The sequence below is a fragment of the Periplaneta americana genome, chromosome 17 (assembly GCF_040183065.1).
Source record: "Periplaneta americana isolate PAMFEO1 chromosome 17, P.americana_PAMFEO1_priV1, whole genome shotgun sequence".
In the NCBI taxonomy this organism is placed as follows: domain Eukaryota; kingdom Metazoa; phylum Arthropoda; class Insecta; order Blattodea; family Blattidae; genus Periplaneta; species Periplaneta americana.
Window position 1 is genome coordinate 73,879,551 of NC_091133.1, and position 23,869 is coordinate 73,903,419.

Here is a 23,869-nt window from a genome sequence, read left to right on the forward strand (position 1 = left end):
GTGATGATGATGATTATGATGATGATGATGATGATGATATATTGTTCATATGCTGGGAGCGTCGGCCTGAGTAACGCAATCGGTATAGCGCTGGCCTTCTGTGCTTGAGGTGCGGGTAGCGGGTACGATCCCGGCTCAGGTCGATGGAATTTAAGTGTGCTTAAATGCGACAGGCTCATGTCAGTAGATTTACTGGTATGTAAAAGAACTCCTGCGGGACAAAATTTCGGCACACGGCGACGCTGATGTAAAGCTGCGGTTTGTTTACGACGGTCATCACCGGGCGCACATCGCTGGAGATTGTCACCTGGAGTTTCTACCATTTAAAATGAATGCGCACGGTTTTTTTACAGCGATGATCGCCAACATAGATCGTTGGACGCGACGCAGATCGCTGGAGGTTGCTTCTGAAGAAAATTCAGGACGCACATCGCCGCATACATGTTGAATAATCGATATTTAGAGAAGGTCATGTAGAAATATTGAATCGAGTTATGGCAGCAAAACAAATGAGAATTGACAGCGATGTACGCTGATAAAGAACCCACTTTCTGACGATCATCACCAGCGTTTATAATCGCCGGCGATGATCGCCGTAAATAAACCGTAGCTTAACCTCGGCAGTTGCGAGCGTCGTTAAATAAACCATACAAAACTTTAAAAAAAAACTATGCTGGGAGATCAATTACAAACTTACCGGTACTTACAATTCAAATAAAATGTAATTCTATTAACATAAAAAACGACAATAAAATGACAGTCTCTAAGAATTAAGCCTTAGGACGTGTTTCGTCCTAATATGGATTGCATCCACACAATAGGCCTACAGTACCTACTACCTATATTTGTAAGTAGCGAGCTCACCAGTCATACAATCAGTAAGACACAAGGTCACTGCTTGTGACAAGAGATAATACAGAACAATGCATTTAGTCCTTTGGGAGGGAGGTAATCAATTAATTCTCTGCTTCCCAGAGGAAATCGAATTTGATCCGCTTTGCAGATAGGCACACGTTCCACTGTTCCACATCGAAGGTTACCGGCGCGGCGTAGCTCAGACGGTAGTGTGTTTTCCTGCTGATTCGGAGCGTCATGTTGAATATTTCAGTACATTGACAGGAGATATTTTTTTCATTTATGTTTGCTGTTCATTATTGTGTATGATTAGCCCTGATTAATTTTATTATCTGAAAGTAATTATCCATTACTGAAGTAAAACTGATTTTCAAAATAGCATTTTCTCATTTTATTTCGTATTATTCATATTGCTCCACAATAGCCTATAACCAAATTACTGCACATTTTTTAAATCCTGTACAACTTCGCGGGTAATTCGGATAGCTCAAATGTGACTACAGTTACAGTTATTTTCATTTTATAACATTTCCATTGCTTCTTTAAACATTTAAGTACAAAAGTTCATATTAACATTAGCGATAATGTGGATATATTTCAAGAAAATGTTTAAATGTCCGAAATTATTCAAATTACCCCACTTTACTGTAGGCTCAGATTGCTGCAATAATAACGTATTTAATTGCATGTAGGTTCTGGATTGGTTAGTAGTCTATGATACCAGTACTAACTTACAAACAGACCCTGAGTAATTTCTTATTTAAGGGGTGAGGTACAGCTTACAGCAGTAAAATTTTTGGAAATATTCAACATTTTTTCCTCCATTACTGTATCTTGTACAATAATGAAAATTGGTACGTGTAAAATACTGTCCTTGTGCTATATGAAAAAAATATTTTTACGATTAAAATTTTTTTTTTTTTTTTTTTCAAAATTCATAATGGTGGTAGTTCACTGTGCAGTGATGAAGCGTTCCCTCATAACTCATAAACTTGTTAACTTTTTCATGTTCTCTCTCCTTTATTTTATTGCTAAAACTCAGGTTTACAATATCATGCTCTTTCAACTACATTTCTTAATAAATATTTTTTTTTAATTTGTGTTAGAAGAAAATACTGATATTTGACCATTTTTAAATGAATTTACTTTTATCAATCTATCAAAGGTAAAGAAGTGATCTTGTATCATATTGTAGATATGACATGCATAAATACACACAAATAATTTAATCACAGAATGTTGGATAATTTTTCAGTTATGTGGGAAACGCTTCATCACTGCACAGTGAACTGAATTTTGAAAAAAAAAAAATTAAATAATTTTTTTTAAATCGTAAAAATATTTTTATATAGCAGAAAGACAGTGTTTTACACATACTAATTTTTATTATTGTACAAGATACAGTCATGGAGGAAAAAAAATGTTGAATATTTCCAAAATTTTACTGCTGTAAGCTGTACCTAACCCCTTAATCAAACTAAATGAATATGAAATATTTGGAAGTGTTAAAATACAAAACATTACAGGTACGGCAGCGCTATTCTCGCTTCCGATAACTTCGCTACCTTGACATGTAGAACCACTCATACAACAACTACAACATTGAATCATCCCATTGTGATACTGAACAACAAGAATTTTGCTCCGACTTAAAACAATGTGTCCCTTATGGTTTTGTGTGTGCTGAATTCGAAAATGCATCTCTTTTTTCGTATCACGAAAGGTTTGTAAGATATACTATGATTTCACTTTTCGATAAGCGCTCTCCCAGGAAATATTTGACGTGGGTTAGGGGTTGTACCTAAACCGAAACAAAAGCTAATGCATTTTATGAGTTTATGACATTTCCGGTTTCTTATGGTTGTTGGCATGTTCTTTTATACTTCTAATAAATAAACAGATATTGGTCCTTTCTATTCAGCAAATTTCATAACAGTTCAAAGTGAGGTCTACGCAATGAACAAACCAGGGTGTGGTTTTATTTAAAAGAAAAGTTTACCAGTTTGAGTGAAGGCAAATTAAAAAAAGGGAATTTTCACCGGCCCACAAATTCAAAACGTTATGGCCGACTCTTTGTGCGAGGGAAACTTTCCGTTACAGAAAAAATGGCATGACAAGCTTTCAAATACTGTATGTTTGCTCAAATTTGCTTGGAAATTCTAGGGCAGACAACTACATAGAACTTGTTGTGGAAATCATGTTAAGTGCATATGAGAAAATGGGGTGTAAGATGTCTCACAAAATACACTTTTTATATTCTCATTTGGATTTCTTTCCTCCTAACTTTGGAGCGGTAAGCGACGAGCATTGGGAAAGATTTAATCAAGAAATATCTGAAATGGAAAGGCAATATAAAGGAAGATCATCATCCAACATGCTTGCAGACTATTGTTGGTTCCTTATAAAAGATAGTCCCGAGTCTTGTTATAAATGAAAGTCATCCAAAAATTATTTTAAATGGTAAGTTCAAATTCCGAGATTTTTCTCACTATACGCATGAAATATTTATATTGTTGTGTTTTAAACTACTGTATGTTACATAACTTTTGTATCCAGTACACATTTTTCAAGTATTATGGGGCATTTTGAATCCCTAATGTGTTGTAATTTTAATAGTAGCCGTGAAAAATTAAACAAAAAGAAGTTTTTCATTAAAAATTCAATTCATTTTCCCCGGAAAATGGTACGTGATGGGACAATTTGGATTTTAAATTCAGATTTAGGACACATCTATTAGTAATATTCACCTATTTTTATTTCGGAGCAAGACAAAAAGTAAAAATTTGTTGTTCAATAATAGAACTTAAGAGAAAAATATTATGTGAGTTTTAGATTAATAAGAAGACATCAGCTTTTCAGCTCATTTATACAAAATAGGACTTTTATAGTAGTCAATGTATAGTCTTTATAATGGTAACAACTCCGTAATGAATAGAATGCACTTCAAAAATTTCAATCTTGGAAAGCAGCGAAAGAATTAATCATTTATAGCCTATCAGAAAACAAGTTGTAACACAATTAGGAGAAATAAATTTGTTTTATATATCTTTGCTGCATAAAAATCATGTATTTGTATAAGCAGGAAGAAATACGGTTATACGCCATATCAGTAAACTATGCTACATGTAGGCTATTCATAGTTTAACGGAAATGTAATTCATTAAATGTTCCTTATAATCCATAGGGCAATTAAATAATAAAAATTCACATACTCACAATGGCTCTTCAAACTGTTAGTTTCTGGACAGTTAGTGTTACCTAGTTGCTTTAAACATACACGGTATCTGTGAAAATTTATCTGGAGTAAAGCGAAATGATTTCAAGCTGAATGGATCCCTACTGCTCGACTGAATGACGCAACACGGTTGCATGGCTTTATACACGTATGAAAAAATGTCTCTTTAATTTTCTGCATAGAATTGCTTTATTGTGCATTTCCTCGTATTCTGTGATTCATGCAAGCCTGATCTGTATACTCGGTAATAAATCGACATTAGTCAGTGTTTTTATTACGTGATAAAATTGCCTTTATGTGTATGAGAATATCAGCACATTTCAAATCGTATGATTAATAACTATCTTGAAAATATTCTGAAGATGAATCAATCTGTTAAACAACTTCTTTGAATCTTCTACGTTTATAGATTTAAGTAAATTTTATAAGAAACATTTACCATACTTTTAGGATAAAATTCACATTAAGTCATAGCCTAATGGAGAAACGCAGATTTTACAATCTGCGAAATACAATCTGCGAAAGATTCGAGAAACTGTAATCAAAGCTGCAGTTTTTGGAAACGGAGTCTTATCAAAATATTCTAATGAACATTGCTCGCAGTAGACCTACTGTACAGTCAACTTTTTCGGTTGCAATGCCCTATGTTATGCAGAAATAGTCTTTCAATATTAATATTAATATTGTGTTCCTTCGGGTTCTAAGAAAGAAGACATCATCTCCCACCTTTCCTTAGAGTAGTAAAGTTGATTTTATAAATAGGAATATCGAGATAAAATTAAAAAATATTAAGATTTCTCTAAAACAGTTTACAGTATGTAATTTTCCGCGACGCTGTATCAACTATTAGGCCTAAGTTATTTAACGTCGATAGTATTGGTGACAGCAAGATGGTATTTGGCGAAATGAGGCCGAGAATTCGACATTAATTACCTGACATTGACCTTGGTTGAAGGAAACCTTGGAAAAAAAACCTACCAGATAATTAGCTCAAACGAGAATCGAACCCACGCCCAAGCGTAACTTTGAAACAGCAGTCAACGCACTACTTTTCTGCTTTAAAAGTGAACGCCCCATATTTCGTGCCAATCACATTAAATTTTTAATTAGACTTTTATAATAAATGAAAGCAATGTGCTTACTCGTATTTATGATGATCAGAAGTTGACTTCGGATATTCCACCTTCTCCTGGAAATGTTAAGCTCCAGGACACGGTAGAACACCCAAAAGTCTACTTCTCACCATGTAAACCAAAACACTTTACTTATAACGAATTAATTACATACAACGTCAAATGAAAATTAATGTAGGGTCTATAATTATACCGTAGCCCTAAAAAGCACAATCTATGAACCAAATGGTGACATAGCTGCCTATGAAATCAATCTGCCAAGATTTCTTTACCGCTAGGAAAGTATATATAATCTGACCTTTTTGTATTGTTTTGTATTGGAAGAAGTGGCATTACGCCATGAATGAGTTTGGGGACATGGGGTTAGAGCTCCGTACTTCCTCGATCTCGGCACTAGAATGAGGTGGTGTGATCGGCACCACGTTCCGACTGCCTTTAACCCCCTAAAAAGACCCTGTTCTCAATTTTGATAGAAGGCGAGTGGACTTCGGGGTCGTTCTGAAAGTTTTGATAGCGAGAAAATCCCGTCACCAGTCGGGAATGAACCGAGAATGTTCCAGTCTGTAGCTAGTTGCTGTACCAACTGAGCTATGAGACCGCCGGTTTCGCGCCTTGCTGACCACGTACTAATCGAAGGATCCCCCTATATAGGACTATGAACATGTAGCCTACTATTCGTTTGGAGTTTTCAAGAAGGCAAGGGTTAAAATGTTGAATTACTGAAGAAGAATAGTAAGATAGTTGATGAAATTAGTACAATTGCTATAATAATAATTGTTTCTTCTCATTGGAGTTCTGGCTGATATGCAGTCTACATATATTATCAGGCAGTAGATATCACTTGACGATATGTGTCAGAGGAAGAACAATATTGTTTGTATACATCTGGAATCTATTCCACAAAAGTGTGGTGTTGTACATTACAAATTACTGATGAAAGATGTAAAGTATGGAGTTGTATCTTTCTATTTCACGAAAAAATTAAAGTGTACTGTACTGCACATTACAAACGAATCGCTACTAGTGACGTCATAACAATAAACATTCTACGTCATAATATGAAGCAGCTGGTTATCTTCGTATTTCATTCATCGAATTAGATTATGTTTGTCTCTTTAATCGTATTGTATTTTAAGGCAGGTTACACAGCAAAGATTCGTAGATACTGTGAATTTCGTAACCCTGCAAAGTTCTTTGTTTTAGTTCCGTTATATATATATATATATATATATATATATATATATATATATATATATATAATAACGATCTTCACCCCAAACTTAATTGTTACGAAATTACAAACACTGCAAAATTATTGAAGTGTTGCCAAGGGAGATGAAATTGTTTCTCTTGAAGGAAATAGATGCAAGAAAAGGTATTCTATAGCACATATTTATCAAAACATGGCTTAATATTGTGAAATAAATATATTTAAATAGCATTAGTACATGTATGTATTAATCTCCTTTCATTGGTAGAGAATAGTTGACAGTTCACTAGTAAGTTACAAATACTAATACTTTTGTGGAACACAATCATGAAACCTCACTGGTAATTTGTAAGTATGGAGTGGTAAAGCAGTACTGTAGAAAAGTATTTTGTGGAACAGAAACTCTAGTATTTTACTACTTACTAGAGAATTTACTTGTAATGTACAACACCATACCTTTGTGGAATAGGCCCCAGAAGTCTGATTAGTGTATTATAGGCCTAGTATGTTACTAGTCAGCGATGTAGCCTATGCAATGGAAGGGAAAGGAACTGGCCACCCTACCCCATTATCTTCTGGCTTAGTTTCCTCGTGAACAATGCCTTATTGATGTCACTTATAGGTTCAAACCTGTCTTCGGACATTTGATTAAACAATAACTATAAATTGTATAAGAAACTATAAGCATGGTCATAATGATGACGATATATAAATGGTGATATACATAAAAAGTAGTAAGATATACAGTTAAGGTTTTTCCAAGCGACTAAAAATAACGGATTGCACATGTTCAAGTATCATGAAATGTATAAATCATTTTTATATTTAACAACAAATTGTTCTAGAGGAGAGTTGAAGTGACGATCGGCCTTCTCGCAAGTAAGAAATTTATATTATGTAATTACAGAACCAAAGAGTTATGAATATTACATGTAATTTTCTGTAAACATATTACGCTTTGAATTATTATCATTTTAAAGCATACCTTGTTTTATCGAGCAATTTAACTTTTAAGAATCGAATGTACTCATAAGACTTACTGGAACAGAAAGGAAGAGAACGTCGTTAAGTAGTTTCGTACAGAATATTTTTAGAGTTTGTTACAAAAATATCTAAATAAAATTGTAAATAAGATAAAGATTTCTTATATGACAATATCACTCGATCTTGCCTCTTACGTACGTCAAAACAGCGCGTGTTCATTTCAATGGGGACATTATTTTACAGTACGCTATGCCTGAGATGCATTTCTAAGCGTGAAAATTCACCTGCAAACGCGGAGAATGCTGCTCCTGCTGAAACACGTCACACACTCTGGAGGTCTGTCACGTCACTGATGCTTGACTCTGCGCTTTTGTGACTGTGAGTTTATCTGTCCAGTATTTTACTGTTCCCGATAGGTGTGGAGGGGAGAATGCATAACCGGTCTCAAAATTCTATATCACTTCATTTCTAATCTTAGAACGAAATTTGTAGCGTTCTTGTATGGAAATACACAAGGACATCTCTCTCCATGCCAGAGACTTGACTACAGCAAGAACAAGGCAAATGGCAAAGAATCGTTTTATTATGGATACCGGTACATATGAAATATCTACGTACTTTATTTAAACAACACGCATTAAACCAGACTGTGAAGCACTTAATATTTCTTTCACGATTTCGTTTCTTTCGATTTTATAACTTGTATCTAGTGTAAATGTACCTAAGAATAATATTATAATAATCCGTGGCGCTACAGCCCGTGAAGGGTCTAGACCGACCAGCCGGCTGCTGGCCTCACGCCCACATGCCGAAGCAGAGGTGGACGATCATCCAACCAGAATGGAGGTATCGCGTGGTTAGCACGATGATCCCCCCAGCCGTTATAGCTGGTATTCGCAACCGGATTTCGCTACCTATCGTAGCTCCCCAAGTGCATCACGATGCTGGGTGGGCACCGGTCCCATACACTGGCCGAAATTTCATGAGAAAATTTCTTCCCCCATGAGGACTCGAACCAGCACGCATTCCGTAACGCGAGTCCTAGGCGGGATGCCTTAGACCGCGACGCCACGGCGCAGGAAGAATAATATTAAAAAGTATTAATTGATTATAATACGTTCATCATAGGTTATACTACAAGATTATACATAAAAATTTCCAATTTACTGTGTCAAACAATTCTTTTTTAATCTCTACACAAATGTCCATTTTTTTCCATTTCATCATGAGGGTTAACCCGTTTTTGCACACACCCATTCATATAAAAAACAAACTAGAAAACATTAAATTTATAAAATGGTTATATTATAGACTTTATAATAATTATCCTACTAATGGGAGTTATGCTACAATGCTTCAACATTTCCATTTTACTAGTTTGGAAATTAGACGAAATTGTCAATCTTCAAACTTTCTTTATAAAATTATTAACGGAATAGATCAGAGCATAAGGGCGAACCTCCTTATTGGTTGAAAGGTATGAATGTTATTATCGATATGTATTGTTGTTACAATCGATATAAAATATGTTGCCAACTTGTAAATAATTAACGGTCAGTTTTATATTGTTGACTTCAGTGCTGCAGTTGGAAATAAATTTTAGGGGGTACTGTTGAAATGTCCACGGTAAGAATAGACTCTGTATAGACTCGTATTGCACTTCTTTTCCAAAGTTATTTCTTCGTTACGCAGTCGCCTCTGTAGACCTCCTTCCAGATCGCAGCCACAATTGCATATAAGGCAAGAAATTAAACGCTGACACTGGTGGCCCAACACTGTTTAGGAACAAAAGTCTAGGAACTCTTTTACTGGAAGGGATAGTGCAGATATCGTTCATCACAGTAATACTCATTCACATTCTTTAGTTGAAATTAGAATAGAATCTATAATATGTAACTGGATTAAAGATTCATGAACGCACGAAAATTCCCTCCTCTAGTAAACTGCTATGGTTACGCCTGAGCGAGTTTTAAAATTAGCGAATCAGTGCAGCAGAATTCTTGAGGCGCCATGCCATAAAGTTAGTGTTAATTATTTTAGTAGAGTCAGAAAGTACCGGAACTTCGGGTGGTAACGCCGTGCTCTATAGGCAACTTCTCTGCCTTGTTCGTGTAGAATGTGACCTACTCTCCAGGCGTATAGACTCAGTGCAAACATGTGTAGGTACCTTTTCTGCAGATTACATGTAACCATTTACACACTTCTGCCAGCGTCCATACCACTTCTCGAAACATTCCTGCAGCTCATCTTTGGTAACTTCCCAAAGACCACTAGTCGCATGAATTTTCACCTCTTTGGCTGACGCAAACCGCCGTCCCTTGAGTAGGGATTTGACCTTTGGAAATTAGTATAAATCCGCTGGAGCAAGATCTGGAGAATATGGTGGCTGTGGAAAGACAGATATTTTGTGTTGTGCGAGGAATTCGCTCACCGAGAGCGACCGATGTGCTGGGGCATTGTCATGATGAAGAACCCAATTCTGTCCTTGCCACAAGTTGGGTCTTCTTCGTCAAACTGCATCACGAAGACGTCGAAGAATTGCAACATACGCCTCCTTACTGACAGTTCGACTCGCAGGAATAAACTCGAAATGTACGAGATCCTGGATATCGAAGAACACTTCTTGTATATTCTAAAATTAAATAAAAATGGACCTTGACTTATGTAATTCTTTATGTATACATTATTCACAACTACAATTTGTCTTGTCTATTTCCTTAATTTGTCCTTATTAAATTTTTCTCCGCTCCACCGATCCTTCATCATATGATAAGACAGAATTCCTGCACGGAAATATCATATGAAGCCTACATCGGTACATCGCAATGATATAATATGCGTATATAATCACTTAGTGATTAAAGACAGCGCTCATTCCTTCGGATCTCGGCCACTTAGACACTCGATGAGGGTTGTTCACTAAAGGGAAATTAAGAGGTGGAGCTTAAACTGAGAGGAATCAATCCGTCGTCGGAATTGGAATTCGGTGTGGCTTAGTGGATAGAGCGTCAGCACGTAGAGCTAAAAACCTGGGTTCGAATCCCGGTGCCGGACAGAATTTTTCTCCAATCTACCGATCCTTCATCATTAGTATTACTGCCGTTACCAACACCGTAAGTACCACGACTACCATTGATAATATAGTCAGGTTATACAATCAGAGATGAATATGGACAGTGTACCGAAAAACAATTATGTAAATATACGTTAAATATTTTTACTGAACTTACTTACCTGATCTTCAGCACTTTCTCCAAACATCTTAAAAATGGTAAAATATGATCATGTCACTTGGGTTATATAGCATCCGGTCCCCCAGCTTCAAGATATAACTCTGTCCGTGGGCCGCATAATTATTATGTGTTATTTATAATGAAATATATTAGTCGAAATTCAATGTATCATATGCCCAAATAGTGTGTCAGAATTAATTCTTATTTTGAAAATAATTCCGTTATTATTTTAATGTTTCAAAAATGATGTTTGAGGCGATCAACGTATATTGGATCAATTTTTCCGAGCACTTCTACTTTCTCTAGGAATTCATTCTAGTCACTCTATCTCACCTACGTTCAATATAAACGGCAGTTACAAAGCGAATTTATACTAACATAAATACTACAGTAATGGTGTTAATATATGCGATTAGCTTTCAGATTTAGTTAAGGATGACTTTTAATTGAATTTCCACTCTAGAGGACCGGTTCAAATGTCAGCAAGACCAAATATTAGCTGTAATGTTTAAATTCACTATAATGACATTTTCTCGGAGTATTTTCATCTTCCCTGAAATAATTGGTGTATTATTTTTGTAATATTTCATCGTTTTTAAGTAGAACACGTAATTTGAAGAGAATTGGGTAATTGAATACAAATACAAATTCTCCTTTAGCTCCCATCTACAGAATTAAATATTCGTTAAGTTCAAACTAGTACAGCCACGGTAATGTAGACAAATATTTGACGCACCAGTTGCTCATATATACAGAGCGATCCATATTTATGTCCACTTTTTATTCGTTTATCAAAAGTAAATGAATTAACATGACAGGATCAAAGTAGCATGAACTAATAGTCCAGTCATTAGGATTGCTCAAAATTCCACCAATATTAAAATTCGATGTAAGCACCAGAATTTGCTGCACATTTTTCCAGACGTGGCTGAACGTTCTGTACTGCTCTCACAAGCATTTCATTTGGCACCCAGCCACACTCTCTCGTCTGACCATAGAATGTGTCGCAAAAGGTTAGGTTCCTCTTGAATCCATGCAAACTCCATTCTGACATCACAGTCCTCACATGACAGAGCTTGTACAAAGTATGGCTTCCATGGCCGCCAATTCATTTTCTTTAGCAACCGCTGCACGGACCCATAAGATACACCAGATTCCCGCTGTTACTGTTGAATGGATTTCTTAGCACTTCTCTGGAAGGCCTCAGTAGCGACTGCTTTGGCCTCCTCTGTGATCACTGTTTTTGGTCGGCCAGTACCCTTCTGTTGCGTAACTGAGCCAGTGCGAATCAAGTTGGTGTGAAGTCTCTTGATGGTCTTGTAGTCCAGCATCGCATTTCTTCCTTTCACCATTCTTCACCATCTCTGCACCATAATTGAAGACTGCCATACCTCCATTCGAGCAGCAATTCGTGTTCGATCGTACACAGACAGTCTTGTGGCCATGGTTAATGTTTTAAGATTTACACTACATTTTTCTAATTACATTAAATGTTTCGGACCGTACTGAGAACACAATAAAGTAAAATAAAATGACAGCTTCTTTTGTGCTTTTAATTGTATGGAACACGGTACATTTTAGCGGTGGAATGGGTCACTTAACCTGATTGGTTTCGCTACTACAGTAATAAAAAGTTGGACATAAATATAGGTCGCCCTGTATATAAATAAGCTTCAGTGAAGTTTATAATTAGAATAGGACAGTACTGACATTTATAAAATCGCATTTATATCAATTGCACTCCAAGAATCAATTATGATAAGTTATTAAAACAGTTTATGTTCGAAGTACGCTTGTCCACAAGCTAATGCACATTTACATTTGCGTGTAACTATGTAACATCATGTACAAAATATACAAGAATAGCATAGAGGCTAGTTAATATAACCCGACAAATTCTTTAATGAATCTCAACACGAACACAGTCGGCCGTTCTTGAAATGTCTAACTGATATTGTAGTTCCTGCCCGATGTTTTGTAGCACTGCTTCTGTAAACACTGCTCACTGCATTAGCTCTAACTTGCTTCAGTGCTCCTGAATCTAGATATTCTTTACATAGTCTCACAGAAAAAGGTGTTGGTCCTTCAACTCCAATCCAACGCACGCACGCATGGGGAGAAAAGTCCCAACATCAGTACTTCATTGTGACGGCATCTCGTTATGTTGACAATTAATTCATAGTGTTCTGCTCAAGGGCAGGTCTTTAACTGCAAACCCAGCTTTCTCTAATCTTTCCTATTTTATGCCTTCCTCTTTGTCTTCGCATTATGATCCATATACTCGTATCTTAATGTCGTCTATCATCTGATATCTTCTTCTGCCCTGAACTTGGATTGCTAACTCTTCGCTTGACGTACGAAACCAAAGTGCAATACACGCAGCTCCGATCAATCACTTATCATAAAATCGATAAATAAAACTGGCCATACTATGTTTTGTAGCTAACATATATTCCGCACACATTTAGAAAACTCCGTTACATTGTCATTACGGAATCCACTGTTCATATAACACAAGAAGCATTGTCACTTCTCTTGTTTACTAACCACTTTCACAGTCACAACATAAAACACATTACATAGGAAAACAAGTATACTGCATTCAACACTTATACTCGTATCTTCAGATAGACGAAGATTATAATGTTGATTTCCTTTGCAATAGGCCTATAATATGAAGTAGATGCATGACATATTACGCACTTAACATTAGACTACATCATTAAATATTTGCATCGGCTTATGGACACTGTACTTTTATAACATGTGATAATATTTTAATTTCCCTTATTAAAATGTTAAATATCAGTAATTTAATTCAGTTATTAATAGTGGCATATATTAACTTCGGATTATTATAAGAAAAAAAGTCTCAATGAAAATCAATACGCCTATTCCTAACAAAGAGAGAGTATAGCGAGAAGCTGCATTAAGTCCATAGCAGCTTACGTATGAAGTGAGCTGTCATGGAACGGGTGTCATCAGCTGCCGCTGATTCTTTGTGGCCGGTTAATACAGCCCAAATGACTATTCAAAAATTCTGAAACAAATTGAATAAAACAGTAGAAAAAATAATTCCAAAATGCATGGATTCCTCTATAAAGAAAGTAATAGACCCTAAAACTTCGGACTTCGCAAGAAGTCAAAGTTGCTTCCAGGTCCAAATGAAAGCTCTGGGAAGCAGAGTGCCTTGATGAAAGCTCGCCAGAGAATTATGTTTTTTGTCTACGCCTTGATTTCATTCCAATTCCTTCGTTGTTCTTCGGCTTCATTTCTAGGTCTTCCACTTCGTGTACGTTTTTTCCATGGGGGTTCCAGTCAAAACTTGCTTTGGTGATATTACCATCTTCTCTCCGTATTTGATTAGATCCTTGCTTGGCCTTTGGACTTACAAAGAATTCAAAGTCGCTTTCAGATCTCATATATGCCACTGGCGAAATTAACCACGAGGGTTCGTTATCCTCACTTAAAGCTGGATTTTCAACGTCGTTACCCTGGTCAACAAGCTGGTTAATCACCATGAAGATTGGCTATCAAGTTACTTAATGGTAAAGTAACCAGGTTTTCATGTATGTATTTATTCACACTGCAAATGTGTAAACACCTGGTGACATTGGTAACACATTACTCTCATAATATGATTATTATTTAATATGAAAACCTAACTTAGAAGAATAAGTTTAAGTGAAGGGAGCATCCTAAATAAAATAATATTTATGTTAAAGATCCTAATAATTAAAGTAAATTTATCTTGCCAACCTAATTAAGTACATGTTAACTTAATTATTTACGTGCGAATTTGATAGTTATACATATTAACTTAACTACTCATAAACTTAATTATGTATTAACTTAATATTATACATCAAGTTAATTAACTAACAGTTACATATCAACTTAATTACACATCGACTCAAATAATTACAATTCAACTCGATTAATTACACATTAGATTACTTAATTGCACATCATCTTAATTAATTACACTTCAACATAATTAAAACATCTTAAATTAGAAATCAACTTAATTACACAACATTTTAAATAATCACAATTCAACTTAATTACACATTTTAATTAATTACAAATAACTTGATTACACAACAACTTAACTACACATCAAATAAATTATACATCAAATTAATCAATGACATATCAACTTCATTAATTACATATCAAACATCAAATTAATGTCATATCACCTTAATTACAATCCGAATTAATCACAATTCGGAGAAATTAATTAATTATAGATCAACTTCATTAATTACTTATCGACTTAATTACATACCAAATTAATAATTATACATCCAATCAACGAATTACACATCGAATTGATTAATTACATGTCAACTTAATTTAACATAAACTTAATTAATAACACAAAATGTTAATTCATCAATTACAAATCAACTTAATGACACATCAGCCTAATTAATTACACATCAACTAATTTTATTACACATCCTAATTGTCAAATACGAGTAGATTAATTAGGCTACATGCAAACATAATTAATTAGATTTCAAATTAATTAGCTAATTTATATGGTATCTACATCAGTAAGAGGAAAAGGAATTGGTTGGGTCACTGGCTGAGAAGAAACTGCTTACTAAAGGATGCACTGGAAGGAATGGTGAACGGGAGAAGAGTTCGGGTAGAAGAAGATATCAGATGATAGATGACATTAAGATATACTGGGTGTTCATTTCAAAGTGTGTCATGACGTCACTGTTGTGAGTCAGCGATTTGAAGCGAGTTTCGGTTTTTATGTCAGAGAAGTTGCCTATTAATCAAGGCGTTCAATCTGAACTTGAGAACGTGTACGGTACAACTTGAACGTCGTAGCAACAGATGGCGGTCTGTACGGTCTGTGTGCTACCATAACCTCTTTCGAACTGTGTTTTGCGCGGACAAGTCGTACGCAGGGTATTTGTTATCATCCGTTGCATACCGCAATATTCCACAACATTCCACAACACAAATCAAATGCTCCGTGTCCATGTTGACCGTCCAAGTTAATGTCAACAAATACGTAAGTAATCGTCTTAACCCTCTCGCCATATCCCGACAGTAAGAAAAAAAACTCACCTCAGTACGTGTTTCTAAACAGTTCACATTCCTGCCACTACCGGCGTTACCGCACGTATCGGTACGTACTTCCAGAGTCCGTGGATATCCAGATACCGCAATCGTTTGAGCCGGCAAATGCCGACAAATACGCCATTGTTAATCCAGCGCGCGCTATGCAGTATACAGTTGTATAGGGGAAAAATGGAATTTAAATGCGAAAAAATGCAGTGCTGCTGTGTTCAGAACTGTTCACAGAGAACTGAAAAAAGAGTACATTTGTTTTCTCTGTAACAAGGTGAAAGAAATAAGGAAAAAGGAAAGAAGTGACTATAAATATAAAAAGGAACGATCCGCTACCTAAGCGAGCATACATTGTGAGATTAATGAATGACTGTATTTTGATATTTATTTTTTCAAAATTTGTGCCCCAAAATATTTTTATAAAACTAATCTAGAATTTAAGTTGTTTCAGCAATGATATTTCTACATAAAACAAATGAAAATCACGTACCAATTAGGATCAGTGTCAAATTTTTACCATCTTCCCCCTTTCAAACCAAGCATTTCTGAATTTAATCCTATTTGCTATTTGCAAGAATGACATAATATTATATTTGTGAAGTTCTGAATTCATTCTTGAGACAAGATTGTGTTGTTTGGCTCGATTGGAAAATACAAAGACCGTAGAAACTAGAAACCCTATTAAGGTTAGACTGATGTGAAATTTAAATTTTCTAAACTATTCTAGGTAGATCTATGAAATTTTGTACTTTTAATTTGTAATTTTAAATTGTGTAAATTTAGGTTTTCAAAAATTGCTACTATTTTGGCCAGAATTTTTGTCTACATACGTGTCAGACCTTCAGAAACGAAACTTACTATACAATTTTCCTCTTCATTTTACTAAAAAAATAATTAAAGATATTTAATGCACTAAAAGTGTAAAAACAGAAAAAATTCAACTCGAGCGTAAAAAATTAATATTAAAAATACCTCTTCTGGCTGATATGCATATAATATAATCAGGCAGTACATCTCACTTGACGATATGTGTCAGAGGAAGGACAATTGTTTGTAAGCATCTAAAGTCTGATTAGGAGAATATGTAGCTAGTCGGCGAAGTATGCATTGGAGGGGGAAAGAAACTTGCCACCCTATCTCCTGGCCTAGTTGTCTCATGAGTGAAGCCTTATTGGTGGTACTTATGAGGTTCAAACCTCTCTTCGGACAGTTGACTAAACAACAACGACAAAAGAACCAGTGTTAGGTATAATAGTGATAGTAAGCTTTGTTAAGAATATAGGGTAAACTAGGGTCTGTTGGACAGTCGGGCATGTTGGACACTCCGTACTTTAACATGTTACCACGCCACTTGTGGGCACCACATTCTGTTAGAAGTCAATGACGGAAGTAGCCACGAGTGGGGCTACTTCCGTCATTGACTTCTAGCAGAATGTGGTGTGGGGCTACTTCCGTCATTGACTTCTAGCAGAATGTGGTGCCCACAAGTGGCGTGGTAACACGTTAAAGTACGGAGTGTCCAACATGCCCGACTGTCCAACAGACCCTAGTTTACCCTATTAAAAACCTCTACAAAAAATCATGCATGTAGTACAGAATCTGTAGAAAGAGTAGCATTTTTAGCAATGCAAAATTTACAGAAAATTAAAGTGGAGAAAATTGACTTCAAAAGTTTAGGATAATAATAATAATGAACCAGGTCTCTGTCTTTTTTTATTTTCTAGGCATTTTGAAACATATAGAACTAGCATATTATATACAGAACGTATCCTTATATACACTACCACGCAGTGCACACCTAACCTACACTAGTAAATAAAGATGACTAAAAAAATTATGTAATCTTATGAAAACACTATAATAGATAAATATTTACAAATCACTATGGACTGTAGACACTATTATAACACTAACAATAAAACTGTTAGAAACTTGCAAATATTTCTTCTATCACAAACAAAAACCAATCATGGAAAACACGTTGTTATGGCTACTAGCAACAAGTGGAATTTTTCTTTAGACAAGAGTTGTGCTCTCCTTTGTAACTGAATATCTTTTAAAGGAAAGCAGTCTTTGAAGTAGGTCTAACACTTGTTGGATTCTATGAAGAAATATTTAGAGAAGTCGAGAAACTACACTGGCTCAATCGGAAATCTAATATAATACATAATGTATGAAATATAGCGTAATTTCCAAAATGGTCGCAGAATTCAGAGTGGAGGTCGTGGACGGAGAATTTAAATTAAGTCAGAACCCACAGCCTTTCAAAAATGTGACCCTAAACAGCTGATAGACCGGTCGTATGGTCATGAAAATTGGCAGAGGGCATCTTTAGATCATAAATGAATTTTTAAAGATAAAAACAAAGAAACGATTTTTTTTACCAAAAATGACAAAATCTCACATCAGTGCATCCTTGGGGACAAACTTCTATATTTTTAAAGCTAAAGTCACAAAATGTTTATCACTAGTATATCTGGTTGATAATAACACATGTACAAAATTTCGTCTCTCTCTATGATAAGTGGTTTGCATTTTATTAATAACTTAATTATATAGTATATTTCTTAATGCAAAACGTCCCTTGCGTCACAATTTACATTATTTTTCATTGACATTCACTTATAAGATTCTTTATATACATTGGAACAAACATTACTGTTGGAATTTTCTGTACAGCGAATGGGTAAATTACTAGGAATTTTTATGACTATTAATTTTATTTTTTATAATAAACAATTCTAGTAATTTACTGATTAATTTTACAGCAAAACCCTATAGTAAGCTTTAATTCCATGTATGTAAGGATCCATATAAGTGAAAATCACTTAAGAATAATGTCAATTGTAGTGCAAGCGACTTTTTATATAAAGCGGTTCAATATTTTAATAAAATAATTAATAAAATGCAGACCACATATCATAGGCGGATGCAATTTTGTACACTTGTCACTATTAAGCAGATATACCACTGATCAGATATACCAGTATGGTAGTTATTGATTTCACTGTTGTGAACTCTTAAAACTAATGAACTTCGAGAAATTTCAGTATAGTGTCCCCTTATACGCGGAAGTCGGAGAGTTTGCACGAGGAATGCAGTTGGAAATGTTGTTTGTTATTTTATTTGCAACATTGTTGTTTTCATTTGTTACTTGTATTTATTAAGTTCATGTTGCTGTAATATCTATAACTGTGATGTTTATGAAGGAGTTTATTGAACACTTAAATGTATATTTATACTGTAATAATTATTAAATGAAGTTTTTATACATTAGTATGTTGACTGACAATAATGTTCTATAATGTAAGAAGATCCTTTAGACGTTTTTGCCCTTCAAATTAAAAATATCTGAGTTTTACTTTAAATATTCCTATCCCTAGCGTGTTGAAAAGGACTAACAATGGCGGCCGACTCGGTGATTGCGCTACTCTGGTATATCCACGGACTCTTCATACTTCCAAAGTCCGTGGACTCTGCGTACTTCAGAATGAACGCCGTACTTGCTAGGCAACTTCTCTCGCATTTAGGTAATACGCCTCTGCGTAAGTGTAGGAAGATTTAATTCTCTAGGCCAGTGGTTCCCAACCGGTGTGCCCCAGCACCCTAGGGTGCCGCGTGATCGGCTAAGGGGTGCCGCGAGATATTGAAATAAACCAAAAAAAATACTGTCTACTTAAGCCTAAAGTCTTATAAGGTCTTGAAATAAAATAAGTCAAATTAATTACTCTCATGCACTACAGATCGAAGATTCAGTTATACTTACTTGTATCCGGCTCCGGAAAATGGAGTTACAGCCAATCCCTGCCGAACATTCCCGATTCAGTATACTAGTATAGACTACTCGCTTCCTCACGAACATTCCCGAGACTTCGACAGAACAATATATAAAATTGATGTATTTTTACTAAGTGATTGTAGTAAAGTTTACCGTATTATGTTATGATGTATGTTATTTATTATATCATCTTTCAATAAATGAATATATAAACTTCATTTTTTTTTATTCAAGAAAGGATGCCCCCAGTTTTTAATGTTATTCTCAAGGGTGCCGCGAACTTAAAAAGATTGGGAAACACTGCTCTAGGCTCATCGGCTAGCCGCATGACGGCATCATGGTGCAAGAATATTCTTCCACCATGGACGGCATACAGCGAGCCATGACACACTTTGAACTGAACACGCAGTATGGACCATATGAGGAAACAAAGAGGAAGGTAGAAAATAGGAAAGATTGGAGAAAGCTAGATTTACAGTGGAAGACCTGGCTTTGGGCAGAACACTAAATGAAATGAAATGAAATGAAATGAAATGAAATGAAATGAAATGAAATAAGATGATATCTTAAAGTACTTATCAGTTTATCTATGGAAGACAGACCTCAGTCGCTGAGGGTAGCTCATTCCAATCTTTTATTGTACTATTTAGGAATAAAAATTTACCGACATCTGTTATCTGTTGTCTAGTTTTGATTTTAAATTCATAGTCGCACTTACCATAATAAGATGGCTTTCCAAATCGTGCATCGAGCTCATATAGACTAATCAAAGTGAGTACTTACAAACTGAAAATGAAAGGAAAACTCTCTCGTAATTTCCATTTAGGCCACCTGAAAGAAAAGGAATAGATCCTGAAGCTTCGGACTTCAAAAGAAGTCAAAGTCGCTTCCAGATTTCGTACATTCCAGTATAGAGCACAGTCTATATCGTAGGCGGTGACCTGAGTATTCACGCGAGCAGATTATCCTGCCTTGGAGCAGATTGCTGAACGTTGTAACTGTACCACAATTTTATGCATATTGTTCTGCTCCTGTTGCTACCACTTTTAACAATTTATTTATTTCATCACTTTTACATCCCTTTCGCTGTCACCATCGACATTATTATCTTTGTCACCGCCTTTATGATAGACTTCAAAGTTTTAAAGTTGGTGTGTTTTTCCATTATTTTCGTTAATAACCCTTCATTTCAAATTATTCGACTGGTATTTGTTTCCTTTATCTTTTATTTCGATTTATATTGCAGTTTAATTACTATCGATCGTTCACACGGACTGCTAGTGTGTCACTCTCCATACAATGAATATTAGTTTCAAATTTACTGTGCAGTACGTAGTGCTCTCTCTCTCCATTAGCATGCCATCAGCACTTTATAATCATAATTTCACTCCAATAGAAAGCCAGATAAAATGTGTCGTAGTGTGATATTTCACAGAAGCCAACTGCACGAATGCGTATAGACTCCATCCTTGGAAGATGTGACAAAGTCAATATTAATGAATTATTACCTACTTATTTCATTGGGTACAAAGTCGAATTATTTCTCCAAACTTATTTTAATATCACACAGATTTAATCAGAACCCATTTGAACTCAGAATCTAAAGAATTGCTTTTAACCACTGCTTCTTTCCGTAATGAAATAGGTCTATTTACTGTAGTTCTTACAGTTAAACTATGGTGCATGTCCTTCTTGTTTTATATTTATGTGGAATTAATCAATTTAATTATTTGTTATTTTTTTTATTAACTGGTCTTGTCTGGTCTGGCCCTGTCTCGTCTTTCGTTGTCTTGTCTTGACTTCCGATATCTATGTATTGTATTTATTACAATGTTAATAGTCTACTAAGAAGCTTAGAAAATGTATTGTTATAGCCTGTTTTTTAATTCAGCATGTGTAGTCAAGTTCACATTAATGAAAATCAAATAACTAGGATTATTAAAAATATTTTGTGTTAAAGATGGTTAATTTGTATTAATTAATTTGATAATTTTCTACAGTTCAACATTCAGAACGTTCGGATGCAAGCAGAAATTACGTGAAATGTATAATACATATTAAAATAAAGCAGAGACCATACCAATATATTACCTACTTGATTATCGGAAAGAAGAAAATCATAATCATTAATGTAATAATAATGTAAACTTGTTTCCCACTACTTACATTACTTGACCGTGTTCGCCTAGTACTGAAATATATTTTCCTTCATTTCTCTAGTTGAATTGCGTATTTTCAATCACTATACGTCGTACAGGCGTATTTTTCTAATAGAGAGGCTTAGTAGCCTATATTAACTGTCTGTTTCGGATTTCATTTATGTTCCATTAGTTCTTGTTAAATAATAATCCCCTTTTTACTGGATACGATGTGCTTCATTATTTTTAAACCATTTTATGATCAGTTTGTGTTATACTGGTTATGCACCTATAATAAAATCCATGGTAATATGAATAATGTAGGATAGGGTTATTGTTTGAAACAATTCAGAGCAAGTCTAAGTATAAAACACATTCTATGCTGCAAAGGGGGAGTATTGAGTTCCAAGCAACATAATAGCTAATTTATCATTGACTAAACAATTACTTACTTACTGACTTTTAGGGAACCCGGAGGTTCATTGACGCCCTCACATAAGCCCGCCATCGGTCCCTATCCTGAGCAAGATTAATCCAGTCTCTATCATTATAGCCCACCTCCCTCAAATCCATTTTAATATCATCTTCCCATCTACGTCTCAGCCTCCCCAAAGGTCTTTTTTCCTCCAGCCTCCCAACTAACACTCTATATGCATTTCTGGATTCGCTCATACGTGCTACATGCTCTGACCATCTCAAACGCATTGATTAAGCACTAGATCTAGGAATCCCAGATTTTATATTCCAAAAAGCGGGACACTAAAAATGTGATTAAACTAAGATAAATTAGGCGCATGTATTGTGGGTCCCTATCACCACGGCATGACGCGTCTTCAGGTTGCGGATAGAAGAGATAGCCTCCAATGGAGGGTAGCTGCGAATCTGAGAGGATAAAAAGAAGGTGCGAATATATTGAATAATAATCAGTCGCGGACAGCCGATGAATTATCCTCTTAGCTTGACGGGCGAAGGGCTAACAACCCATCGCCGTATAAAAAAAAAAAAAAAAAGAGCTTGTTTTGAAACGTCAACATGAGCCTCGGAATGGGACTTTGGCGCGACCACAGTAAAGGAATAATGGATTTGAGGGAGGTGGGATATGATGCTAGCAACGAGTTATATATATATATATATATATATATATATATATATATATATATATTTAATTTAATTTAATTTAATTTCTTCCTGTAACCACTACAGGTTGCCGTCGACAAAGAGTACCATGATACAATAGAGTAAAAGCCTTGAGGCTTAGTGATAAATTGTTGTTAGAGTGAAAAAGAAAGAATTTGAATTATATTGAAACACATGATGTTAAACGAAGTAACGTCAAGGAGATGCGAATTAGTCATGGTCCATATGTATGATGCCTGAAAATAGCTATTGAGCCTTTGAGTGCTGCAATTGTTAGATCTCTTAAAATACTTTTATGCAGGCCAAAAGATTTACAGAAGTCGACTAGGAACCGGGGTATGGTCCCACGGGCTCCTATCATTAGTCCCGTAATGACGATGGATTTCAGATGGTATTTGTCCTTATAAAAACTGATGGAAGGTTCATATATATTCCTTTTTTCCTCGTGTACTTCTTCTGGCTGGTGTTCGTGCGATTCGAATCTCACAGTAGGGTCTATGATGTAACCTTCAAGAGAGGGAGGTTTAAATGCAATTATGTCAATTCTTCGATTACTGCCCTCACTGGATATGCCGTGTATATATATATTTGATAGCCATCCCAACCAGGGTTTAATAATCGGCCTCCTAATCAATTCTAAATGAATATTTATATTTAATTCAATTTTTTCTTTAATAGAAACCCTAGTTAGGTAGGCTATCATTGAGAAATTTATTGGAAATGTAACAAACAATTTAGGCTACAAGACAAATTACATTTTATAAAGAATATAAGTGATGATTAATAATGCTAATCGATGACCAGTGCAGTGGAGGATATCATGTCCAGGGTGCTGTCAGGGACTTTTAATTTTCGGAAGACTTCTAAGGACTCCCGTGGGATTGTGCCTCTATATAACCCCCAATCATAATTCCTATAACGTCCCATGTCTTGATGTTATATTTGGTCCCCAAATCGCTGCAGCATGGCAGATAAATTGCAGGGTTACAACGAAAGGAAAGGGGAATTTTCTACATTGCAACCCTGAATAATCTAGGATTGCAACCATAGACAAATAAATAGAGATTGCAAC

At 35.3% G+C, this 23,869-nt stretch overlaps 1 protein-coding gene across 4 annotated transcripts in view; it reads right to left on the minus strand.

The window, feature by feature from the left end:
* Window positions 1-7,849, minus strand: part of LOC138693057 (golgin subfamily A member 6-like protein 10) — a 42,232-nt gene extending 34,383 nt beyond the window's left edge. For 2 of the 4 annotated variants that reach the window (XM_069816618.1, XM_069816614.1), the window contains exon 1: window positions 7,702-7,849. The gene's annotated coding sequence lies outside the window, so the exon portion shown is untranslated. Of the gene's footprint in view, window positions 1-4,067; window positions 4,195-7,701 lie in introns of those variants that run through there. The other 2 variants (XM_069816615.1, XM_069816617.1) reach the window with 2 other exon arrangements.
* Window positions 7,850-23,869: the final 16,020 nt, after the last annotated feature.